The 10,038-nt window shown below is 40.3% G+C and overlaps 1 protein-coding gene and 1 long non-coding RNA gene across 9 annotated transcripts in view; one reads left to right on the top strand and one right to left on the bottom strand.

Annotated features, from left to right (window-relative positions):
• cacna1bb (calcium channel, voltage-dependent, N type, alpha 1B subunit, b) overlaps window positions 1-10,038 on the bottom strand; it is a 211,439-nt gene that overhangs the window by 112,661 nt on the left and 88,740 nt on the right. The gene's annotated exons all lie outside the window — the stretch shown is intronic.
• LOC117958826 overlaps window positions 1-10,038 on the top strand; it is a 14,660-nt gene that overhangs the window by 1,655 nt on the left and 2,967 nt on the right. Inside the window, exon 2 of the long non-coding RNA XR_004659800.1 lies at window positions 4,498-4,504. This is a non-coding gene — a long non-coding RNA (uncharacterized LOC117958826). The remainder of the gene's footprint in view (window positions 1-4,497; window positions 4,505-10,038) is intronic.

Here is a 10,038-nt window from a genome sequence, read left to right as displayed (position 1 = left end):
TATTTAAGTGCATTAATGGCCTTGCTCCAAATGGAGTCACTCAATGGAGCATAAAATATAATAGCAAAGGAGACACAGTCATCTTTTTTCAGAAACAATCTCACAAATATGTACAGCTTTACCCTCTGAATTAAAAATATTACTGAAACAACTATTCAAAGAACACAGAAGTGATCCAGTTACATACAAGAGTATACAAATAATAATGATGTTTCATTAAGTTATTATAAAACACTGGGCTTCAGGTTGTTTCTAGTATGAAAGGTGTTCAGCAAATAAACTTGGTTTTCATTATTGGTTGCTCACACTCTCCCTCCTGCCCCCTCATTTGTATCCACATGCATCCTGATTAGGATGACTGTGTCATCCTCATCATCAACCTGACTTCTCTTGCCCTTTGAAGCTGGAGGTTGATGCGAGTGCTCCACGAGCTGGGGCTGTGCTGATACAAGGTGGCGAGGGTGACGTGGGTCGTCCGGTCTATTACGTCTGGGTCAAGTTCAAACGCCATCAACTGCACTACTCCACCATTGAACAAGAGACCCTGGCAATGCTAGTGTGCTAGCTAAGTGTATGTTGGTGCCAGTTCATCCCCTGTGATTGTAACCCTCTTGTCTTCCTATCGCAGATGTATATCCACAACCAGCGACTGATGCGTTGGGCCCTGTTGGCGCAAGGTACAACCTTGCGACCTTGAGATTAAACAAAAGAAGGGAACCGACAACGTGTTGGCTGATGCCCTATCCTGTGAGTGATTTAGAAATAAAAAATAACGAAAAACGTAAAAAAAAAGTATAATACAGGAGATAGTTCTGATGTGTATGTAGTGTGTTCTGTTGGAGACTGTGTTCATGGTGTTTGATGTAGCAAACTATAAGTTTGCTCTTAAGGGAGGGGATGTTAAGTGTGTTTTTTTTCCTGCTCTCCAGTGTCCTTATCCAGTTACCGCCCTCGCCATCTGACTGGTCAGGCACACCTGCAGCACCTCACCAATCGGTTGGATCAATACAAGGCTGCAGGGATAAAAGCGGGGGGGGGGGGGGGGGGGGGGGGGGGGGGGGGGGGGGGGGGGGGGGGCCTGTGGGCCAGATAGCCGAGCAGAGTCGTGTCCGTGGAGGGAGAGTGTTACTGGTTGTACCACTGGTTTGTTCAGTTCAACCAGTTTCACTTCCTTTCTCTTAGGGAAGTCGTTTTGTGTTAAGTTTGGACCCCTTTATGTTTAAATAACAGTTGCACATATGTATAAATATTCAATGCAAAGACTTATATTTTATATTATTATATTACTTTATTATTTTATATATCATAAAATTATTAATAAAAATTATGAGCAATCCACATATATACAAAAATGAAAAACAATTGTAAGGGAATCCAGATAAAATCAGGCTTAATTGACTAAAAGCAATTACAGTATTTAAAACCAAAGGCTCTAAACTGCCCATATATTGGAAGATAACTTAATTTAAATGATTGTACTAGCATGTTCCAGGTGCTCGGTGCATTATAGATGAATGGTGATTTCCCTAGTTCTGATTGAACCCTCTGGACCATAAGTAAAAGCCGGTTGTTAGATCTTTTCTGATAAGGCCCTGAGTTCCAGTCTAACAGAGCAGAAATATAAAGAGAGGGAGCTTACCATTAATGGACTTAAAAACGAACAGACACCAATGGTTTTCACGTCTTTCTACTAATAAATATAGCAACGCTTTAGCAAAGCGTGCACAGTGATGGTGTTGTAGCTCTCTCCAGTTTTAAATCTTAGAGCGGCGTGATAACGGAGTGATAAATTGTGTCCAGGCGTTTGAGATTAAACGGAGCAGCACTTCTATAAATAATGTCATCATAATCAAACACTGAAAGAAAAACAGCTTCAACAATTCTTTTTCTCCTTGATAAAGGGAAGCAGCTTTTGTTTCTGTAACGGAATCCTAGTTTCTGTTTCAAGTTATTGATTAAGTTGTTGATATGGTAAAGAAAATAAAGCTAGACACCAAGATATTGTTACTTGGAGACGCAATCTATTTTTGATCCACTCACAGTGTGTATAAACAAGCTGTCATAATCAATATTTCTGGCCTTAGTAAACAAAAAACATTTTGTTTTACTTGTATTTAGAACCAGCTTATGTTTAACCAGCACTAGCTGTAGGGCATTAAAAACAAGCCGTAGTTGTCTGCATAAAGATGGACATGACAGTCATTCAAAGAAGAATAAATATTATTGATATAAATAGAAAAATGTACAGGTCCCAGAACTGATCCCTGCGGAACCCCCTTAGAGGTTGGCAAGAACCGCGATTGGATTTTTCTGGACTTTACACACTGTGCTCTCCTATGTAAATCATTTTCACACCAATCATATGCGTTAACATCTAGCCCAATGTTGTGCAACCGATGTAAAAGCAAGGGATGGTCAACCGGGTCAAATGCTATTGACACTGCTTCTTTTCATCAAGAGCAGATATTGAGCCTCATTTCTGGCAGGAAAAGTAGTCAAGATGTTTCTAACCCCTATTGGCCAAAACGGTTTCATCAGTTGAACTGCAACAGCTAAGCAGCAACAGCTGATCAGCAACAGCTGATCTGAATCACCGCATCAGATCCTGCAAATCTACTGTAGAGTACAAATTCTACAAGGGTTAGATGGTTACGGATGGGGGGTGGAATACCTTATTAGGAAAAGATTCTCTAAACTGTAAACATAGCGGAGCTCTCTTCTGCTGCTGTGTGCATTTACCCATGAGGACAGCAGTCAACAGTGTTGCTCCAGCAATTATTTAATAATTTAAAAGTTGATTTATGTTTTCTCTGTTGTTTATAGTTACAGATTTTAGTTTTGCTGTTTAAATATCATACGAAATCAGCTACAGTGGCATTACTGCATGCACTTGGAAACATTTGAAAAAACTGATCGATCACTACAATGCATATTTTAAAAGCAATAGCCTACAGAGACTGTAGAGAGGGTAAAAAACTTATTAGGGTAGGGATATCAGGTAATTGATTTGAGTGCTGTCAGAGCCGACTGCGCAATTGTCACATTATATTCCTACTTTTACACATGGTCATTATGATGAAATAAAATGTAAGCTGTGCAAGGCACTACTGCACACCTTATATTGATTATAAATTGTGATAAGTGGATTTAGTTGATTTTGCTGCCACATGGACTTGTGGGGCGACATTATCTCCTTTCTTTTCGTAAAGGGTGGTCCAGTGTATCCTATGCTAAAGGAGGTAACAAAGGAAGAAATGAAGCGCCTTTCCTTGTCACTTAGACAATTGGAACGGCTCTTATCATGTTAGCCACTTAACTACTTCTGGGTCCTTTCAGTGTGTTAGAATCCTTCCTAAGCAAAATTGACTAATTGACCAGAGCCCCCCCTTTTCCCCACAGTCCCATGCCCCTGATCTGTCTCATTTGGGTTTCACCACTGTCAAGCCTCTTTAGGAGAAGGGGCAGGTCCTGAGCGTGTTGATTCCAATGGGAGAAGTGAACATGAACACAGATTATGACCCATTATTTCACCCCATAGTCAACAAAGTAAATATTGGACCCAATTTTCACAAGTCACATACCTGGCAAAAATTGCATTTTTCAGATGGACAAATCAGGAAAACCCTACACCCCAGCCCGCCCAATCTGCTTTGCATCAGCCAACCAGCTCGCTGCCCCCTCATAGCATGGAACAACTAATCACTCAACAAAATCCTGACTGTTTGGCTGAAAGCCTACACATCTTGTGTGTAATCAGCAAAATAAATAATAAATAGCAAAAGAAAACAAATACATTTTTTAAATATAACTGTTCATTCTTCCCACATAACGTTCCCTTCGCTTACACACGCGGTCGCGCCCATGTAGGAGACAGGAAGTGTGTAATGCTCTTTAGTTATGGAGCATCTTTGCTTTACCTACCTCAATGGTAAACTGACTTTAGATTGTTATTTTTAAACTCACAATAGGATTACCAAAGCTTTACAGTATGACGCAGAGGGCACCAGACCACGCTAATGGCAAAAAAAATTATGTGGCTGTAACTTTTCTTGCTATGTTAAAATTTTAGTGCGTCATTTTTTTAATATTATTGTCAATATTTTGGTTTCATTCAAGCCATTGCCAAATGAGTTGCTACGAAGCCAATTCAGACTTTCAGTTCCCTACAACTCTCTCTGTATTTCTCAGTATGACTATGTTCAGAAGATTGTTGCGTCCACTGACTTTCCTTTGCAGAATCTCAAGTGAAAATAATTACCTCTTCTGAAGAGTCCATGTTTTTTAAATCTTCCGTGTCCTCCTTGGCTACTAGTAACTGCGTGGAGGAGGGGTGGGGGCTGTACGAGATCACAGAAGGCTTGTATCATGGGGAAACACAGACAGTGTTGTTGTCATTACGTAGAATTCCTCATGGGGAGACTGAAACTACGCACTATATCACAAAGCCTGAACATGACACAGCAGAAGTAATTAGGGGCACGTCTAATTTGATGGAAGCCTTGAGGTAACCAGGAGAGACAGGGGAAATGTAATAAAATCACGGGGCGTGAAACAAAGATTGGCACGTAATCGCCGCTTAGAAACCACCCACACATCCTGCTGCTGCTACAACAGTGTTGCTTCACTGCTGACTGACTCAGAGCCAAAGCAGCATTCCCAGTGTGAATCAGTGCCAGGGTTTGCTGTCTTTAGTAGATCACTGCTGTGGCATTTCTGTGACAAAAAGAGTGGAGAGTGAAGACAGATGGACATGGTGGGAAGTCAAGAAGGTAACTGACAGCTGTAAATGCATTTGTGTTTTGAGGTTTATAAAAGTCTCTTCAGAGAAACTGTACATAAATAGGCCTCACTTATTATGAGGTGTTTATTTTGCATAGTAAAAACAAGTTTAAGTAAACTATGGAAATCTGTACAAAAATCTAGATGATTTATTTTTTGTCTTGTGGTGTGATGCATTATCAGCAGCTAATTTGTACCCATTTTTTGTTGTTTTTTCAGAGCTGTGTCTACTGCATGAGTCCATGCTTACTGTAAATGGCATTTAGGGCGCTTTCACACCTATAGTTCAGAAAAGTCTGTGTGATTCAGGGGTAAAGTTTCAATATTGTTGCATTTTTCGTTTGGTTTGGTTTACTTTCACACTGCACTTTATCAAACGCACCAAACACTGGTAACACATGTCACACACGAGAGGTTAATAATAATAATAATAAATTTAATTTGTATAGTGCTTTTCCCAAACTCAAAGTCGCTTGCATGTTTATTGGGAAGAATTTCAATATACCGCCACTGCTGGTCTCAGAAATAATAGGGCAACACCAAACACATTACATCTTGGGTTTTCAGGTTCTGCCATAGTGTTTCTAATATTTTAGAAGAAGATGAACAATGAGAGCAGCTGACAGACAGCGAGTAAAGAAGATGATGTCACACAGACGACCAGCAATGTTTGGTCAGAACAGCCTATGGATCTTAAAGTTATCATCCCTTTAATCATATATAAAAGTCAGTAAATTGGACACAAATTTAAAATTGCAGGCTAGTTAATGCATTGTTTTTGGTTCACTTCCTGTATTTGGGTCTGATCCTGTTCTCACCTGAAGCAAACCGAGACCCACGTTTTCAAGCGGACCAGAGTTTGGATGAGCTTTCTCACCAGCCCAAACCAACCAAACTATCCGACCAAACGCTCCAGGGTTCGTTTTAAACGGACCAAACAAGGTAGATGAAAGCAGCCTTAAAGATGCTGACACACCAGGAAGATCATCAGCCATCGGTGCACAGACCAGCTGTAGTACAGTATGTAAAGTGTCTTTGAGAACTTTCAAAAGCACAATTTAGTCTGATGTTTTATTATTTTTACTATTATTATTAAGACTTTGATGTTTTAAATCAGTGGTTATAAGGTGTGGTTTGCATTTCATCTCAAAAACAGCTTGGCTAAGGTTATGGGTTTTGGTCAAGGTTACAATTAGTTCCCATCTTTTTTTAAGAAGAAAAAACAACAGCATTTGTCATGTGTTGCCAAAAACCAATTGTCTAAAACCAACTATGTTTACATTCACCAAACTGTTTCTCTGTAGGCGTTTCAGTTATAACTGTTAATTGTCTATTGAGAGCAAAAGCAGAAAGAGTGTGATCGTCATTTCAAAACCATGGGAAGTGGTTCAGAGTGGATGGTTGACCACTGTTAGTTTCCTGCTTCCTACCGACATGACCTCTGCCTAACCATACTTCCCTAGCCTTGACAAAAGCAGACACAAAGGGACCCCAAGGAGAAAGTGATGTCAGAATGAAAAAAAAAAAAAAGATCTGATGTGTTTGCTGCCAGCTAGTGATAACATGGCAACAGTATCTAAAATGGGATCTGAAGGTGATTATGAAGGCAAACATGTTTTGTGCTGGAGAGACATAAATGATGTGGCATGTTGTGTTTTGGCCCAGAAACATTTTAGATCATTTATAGTGTGCAAACATTGAAAAACAGTAGTATATATACAGTATATATGTATATGTATATATATATATATATATATATATATATATATATATATATATATATATATATATATATATATATATACACACACACACACACACACACACACACACACACAAACAAACACATATATATATAGATATAAACCGTAGAGACAAAGACAAAGTGTGATCATGCCTTCATTACTCTGTTTTCATTTTAATATTCAGTTTTCAAATTTGGCGGATGTATCCAAGGATTTTTCTCCATAACCTGGAATCCAACATTTTAGAGTTGCATATCTCACATCCACCGTGTGGTTTAGCCGCTAAAGGCGACACCGATGGGAGGATATTTAGCTCAAGTCAAAAGCTCTGCAGCGGCTGGCAACATTGTTATCATTAAGATAAGCTGGAATCTCTCTTCATTTGCACTCCCTTCTCTTTTTCTCTGACTCTTTCATGATTAAAACATCAAGGAGCGTTGGCCCTGTTTAGTAACATTCTCTCCTTCCTTGGGTGTGAAGATTTCATCCTGTACCAGAGACATGCTGGTTTGCTGTCTTCCTGGGCACAAGCGCAAAGGTCACCTCTCCATTGATATAAATGAGAGTAGTGTGTTGACACATTGTGGGGGCTGCAGGGTGTCTGGGAAAACTTCTCCCAACAAAACAAAAATGCCTAATCAAGGAAATCATTTGTTTAATAATGTCTTCCAACAGTTAAGTCAGGTTCAACAGAGCCCTTAGCATCAGGACTATTGTTGCTCCAATGCAGTGGTATCCCTGAAATGAACAAAGTGTTACTCTCAGTCTGAACAAGGCCTAAGTGTCTATGCCTTTACACTGAGTTTTCATCATGCACATAAAAGTATTTTGTAACACTTTATTTGAAGGGGTGTGCATAATTATGTTTATAACACGTAATGAACATAAAGCTGAAATGACACGTCATGAACATAAAGGAGTCTTTTGAATGTTCATGACATGTCATTTGGTAAGTGTCACATGTCATTTGGTAAGTGATGACACTTTCAATGCAAAGTTAGCATTGTTTGAGATGTTTTTGTTATGACAACTTGACAATGACAAAGACAACAGTCTCAGTGTTATGAAAACCAAACGATAACCTAGACAACATAACCTGTCATAAATGTGTCATGGCAGTCCAAATTATAAGCTTAATGTGTTTCCATTACATTAAACATTAAGTGGTTGGGCTTTCCATTGGCTGTAAGGTGGAACCATTTAGCCTTGTCATTAAGATGTCATCAAAGTGATCAGACCAGTTTGTTGACAGTAAATGCAGAAGCAAGGTGATTTAATGAATTTTGGACAGGTAATGTTACTTGTCACTAAAGTAACCGCTAACTGTAGTTAGCTGCTATTAGCTAGTTAGTTTGGTTAGCTGTACAGCTGCCCAAATAGCTGACTCAGCCCCTGGGGGCAAAGAGCCAAACCCGGAAAGAAAACCATCTCAGTAGTGCATTCCCTGTCGTAAAACTGACTAGTTATGTTTTTCAGGTTGATGTCAACTTGTCATAACAAAGACATCGCCAGGTTTTATTGTCTTGCTTAATGTTAAGTTGTCATAGCACAGAGATTGTTGTCTTCGTTAATGTCAAGTTGTCTTAACAAAAACACCTTGAACAATTCTAACTTTCCATTAAACGTGTCATAATTTACCGTGTGACACTTAATGGCAACAGTCATGAACATTTAAAAAGACTCCTTCATGTTTATGACGCACGTCATGTCATTGTAATGACAGAGTACTGTCAGTCTTATGCACACCGCTTCAAAAAAAGTGTTACCATAGTAACTCTTCACATCTCTGAGCAGTTTTTAAAATATTAAATCTTTATGATTTTAAAATTGTCAAGTGATTTCCTGTCTTATCAGCTTTCAAACTGGACTTCCTGGTTTTTATTTCCTTTTATCACTGGTATACACAGTATGCTCACACCATCAGAGGCATATTGTCGGGCTGAATGTGCCCTGATTGTCACCACTCCTTCCAGCTGAAGAAAAACATGGCAGACAGCAGTGCTTTGTTCCACTACATCAGCTGCTGGGATACCACAGGATCCTGGGACATGGCCTCGCCGGGGGAGGTGAAATTACATAGAAAGACCGGGGGGGGGGAGCAATAAGGAAGGAAGTAGAGGGGGTAGAATGGTAATGATGGGTAAAGCTACTCTGCATTTTCTTGCACACCATTAGAGAGGAGGGTCTGAGCAATCCGCCTCTAGGCAGAGGTAGCAAAGTCCTCAATATGCAGGGTTAACGCTGGGTTACAGGAAGGTAGAGAATCCACAGAATAGAGCCCCCGCCTCCATGATTTTCTAGTTCCATGATGTTTCAAACTTAAACAACCCCCACTTCTGTAACAAGAGTGCATCTACATTTGTAGAATCAGGATATTAATGCAATCATGGCAAGCATGCACGCTCCACTGCATTCACACAAATAGAGCTATGGCTCTTTTCCACTGCATAAGGTTGTCATAATTTCTCGTTTTATTTCTTTGTTTGCTATGTTCTTTAGGGAAAACTTTGTGGACATTTGGCCCTGCCCAAATGGTAAGTTACAGGTACTTTCAGAAGGAAGTAACAATGACTACTTCTCCTCAACAACCAAACCTGTTGGAATGTGCAGGTCTGAAAAGGTTAAAGGATACACTATGGCCTAACTTTGCCAAATTGTTGTTTTATATGGTTCCTCCTCCAGTATTCTACCACTGTATGCTTGATATAGTTACTTTTGCGGAATGGCAAACAGAGCCAGAGCAGTGAAATTGACACTATCACGGAGGCAGTACTGGAGAAACAGAAAACCTTGAGCCACGATTTTCTCAGATTCAGTCATAGGTAATAAGCTAACTGCTAACCATGCTCAACTAGCATCTCCGAATGCCACGCTTTTTGGGAGATGGAGGTGAAGCTGGCAGACATTGAGGACAGAAACCAAAGATGCAACATCTGCATCGTCGGGCTGAAAGAAGGGCTACAAGGTGCTTATGCCATCCAGTATCTCTCACGCTCGCAGCCTTAGTGGCTCCAGAATCTAGCAGATGTTCAGACAAAGTTTATGAGAGCCCATCGAATTTACAGTGATACCCTAAAGAAGAATACCACTACCAGTTGCACGCTGATTGTCAACGTGCTTCGTTACACAACCAGGCAGACGATTCTACAGGCTGCACGGAGATCTCCGCTCATCACTGAGGGCTGGAAAATTTGCTACACAGAAAAAAAGATGCCAGGCTTTTTGTTGAGCCATGAATTCAGCACGGGTCAACGGTCTTGAATTTTCCCTGCTTTATCGCTGAAGATCAGGGAAGGCGGCCAGTACAGAGCTTTCACCTCCACCGAGGATGCTGAGGACTATGTGAACCAGGCCGTGCCCCATCCTCTTGCTGCGTTGGATTCTGTCACGGAGGATGCCGTTGAGGAGGATTAGGACTGAAACAACTGCCTGATAAACACGGACCGTTGGTTTGTCTTGTTCTTTTAATGTGTCTGACTGTTTACTGTGTTGTGTCTGATGTGATTACAGAGAC

Source organism: Etheostoma cragini, chromosome 16 (genome assembly GCF_013103735.1).
Source record: "Etheostoma cragini isolate CJK2018 chromosome 16, CSU_Ecrag_1.0, whole genome shotgun sequence".
Lineage (NCBI taxonomy): Eukaryota > Metazoa > Chordata > Actinopteri > Perciformes > Percidae > Etheostoma > Etheostoma cragini.
The sequence above is the reverse complement of the archived record's forward strand: the minus strand, read 5'-3'. Positions and strand labels throughout refer to the sequence as shown.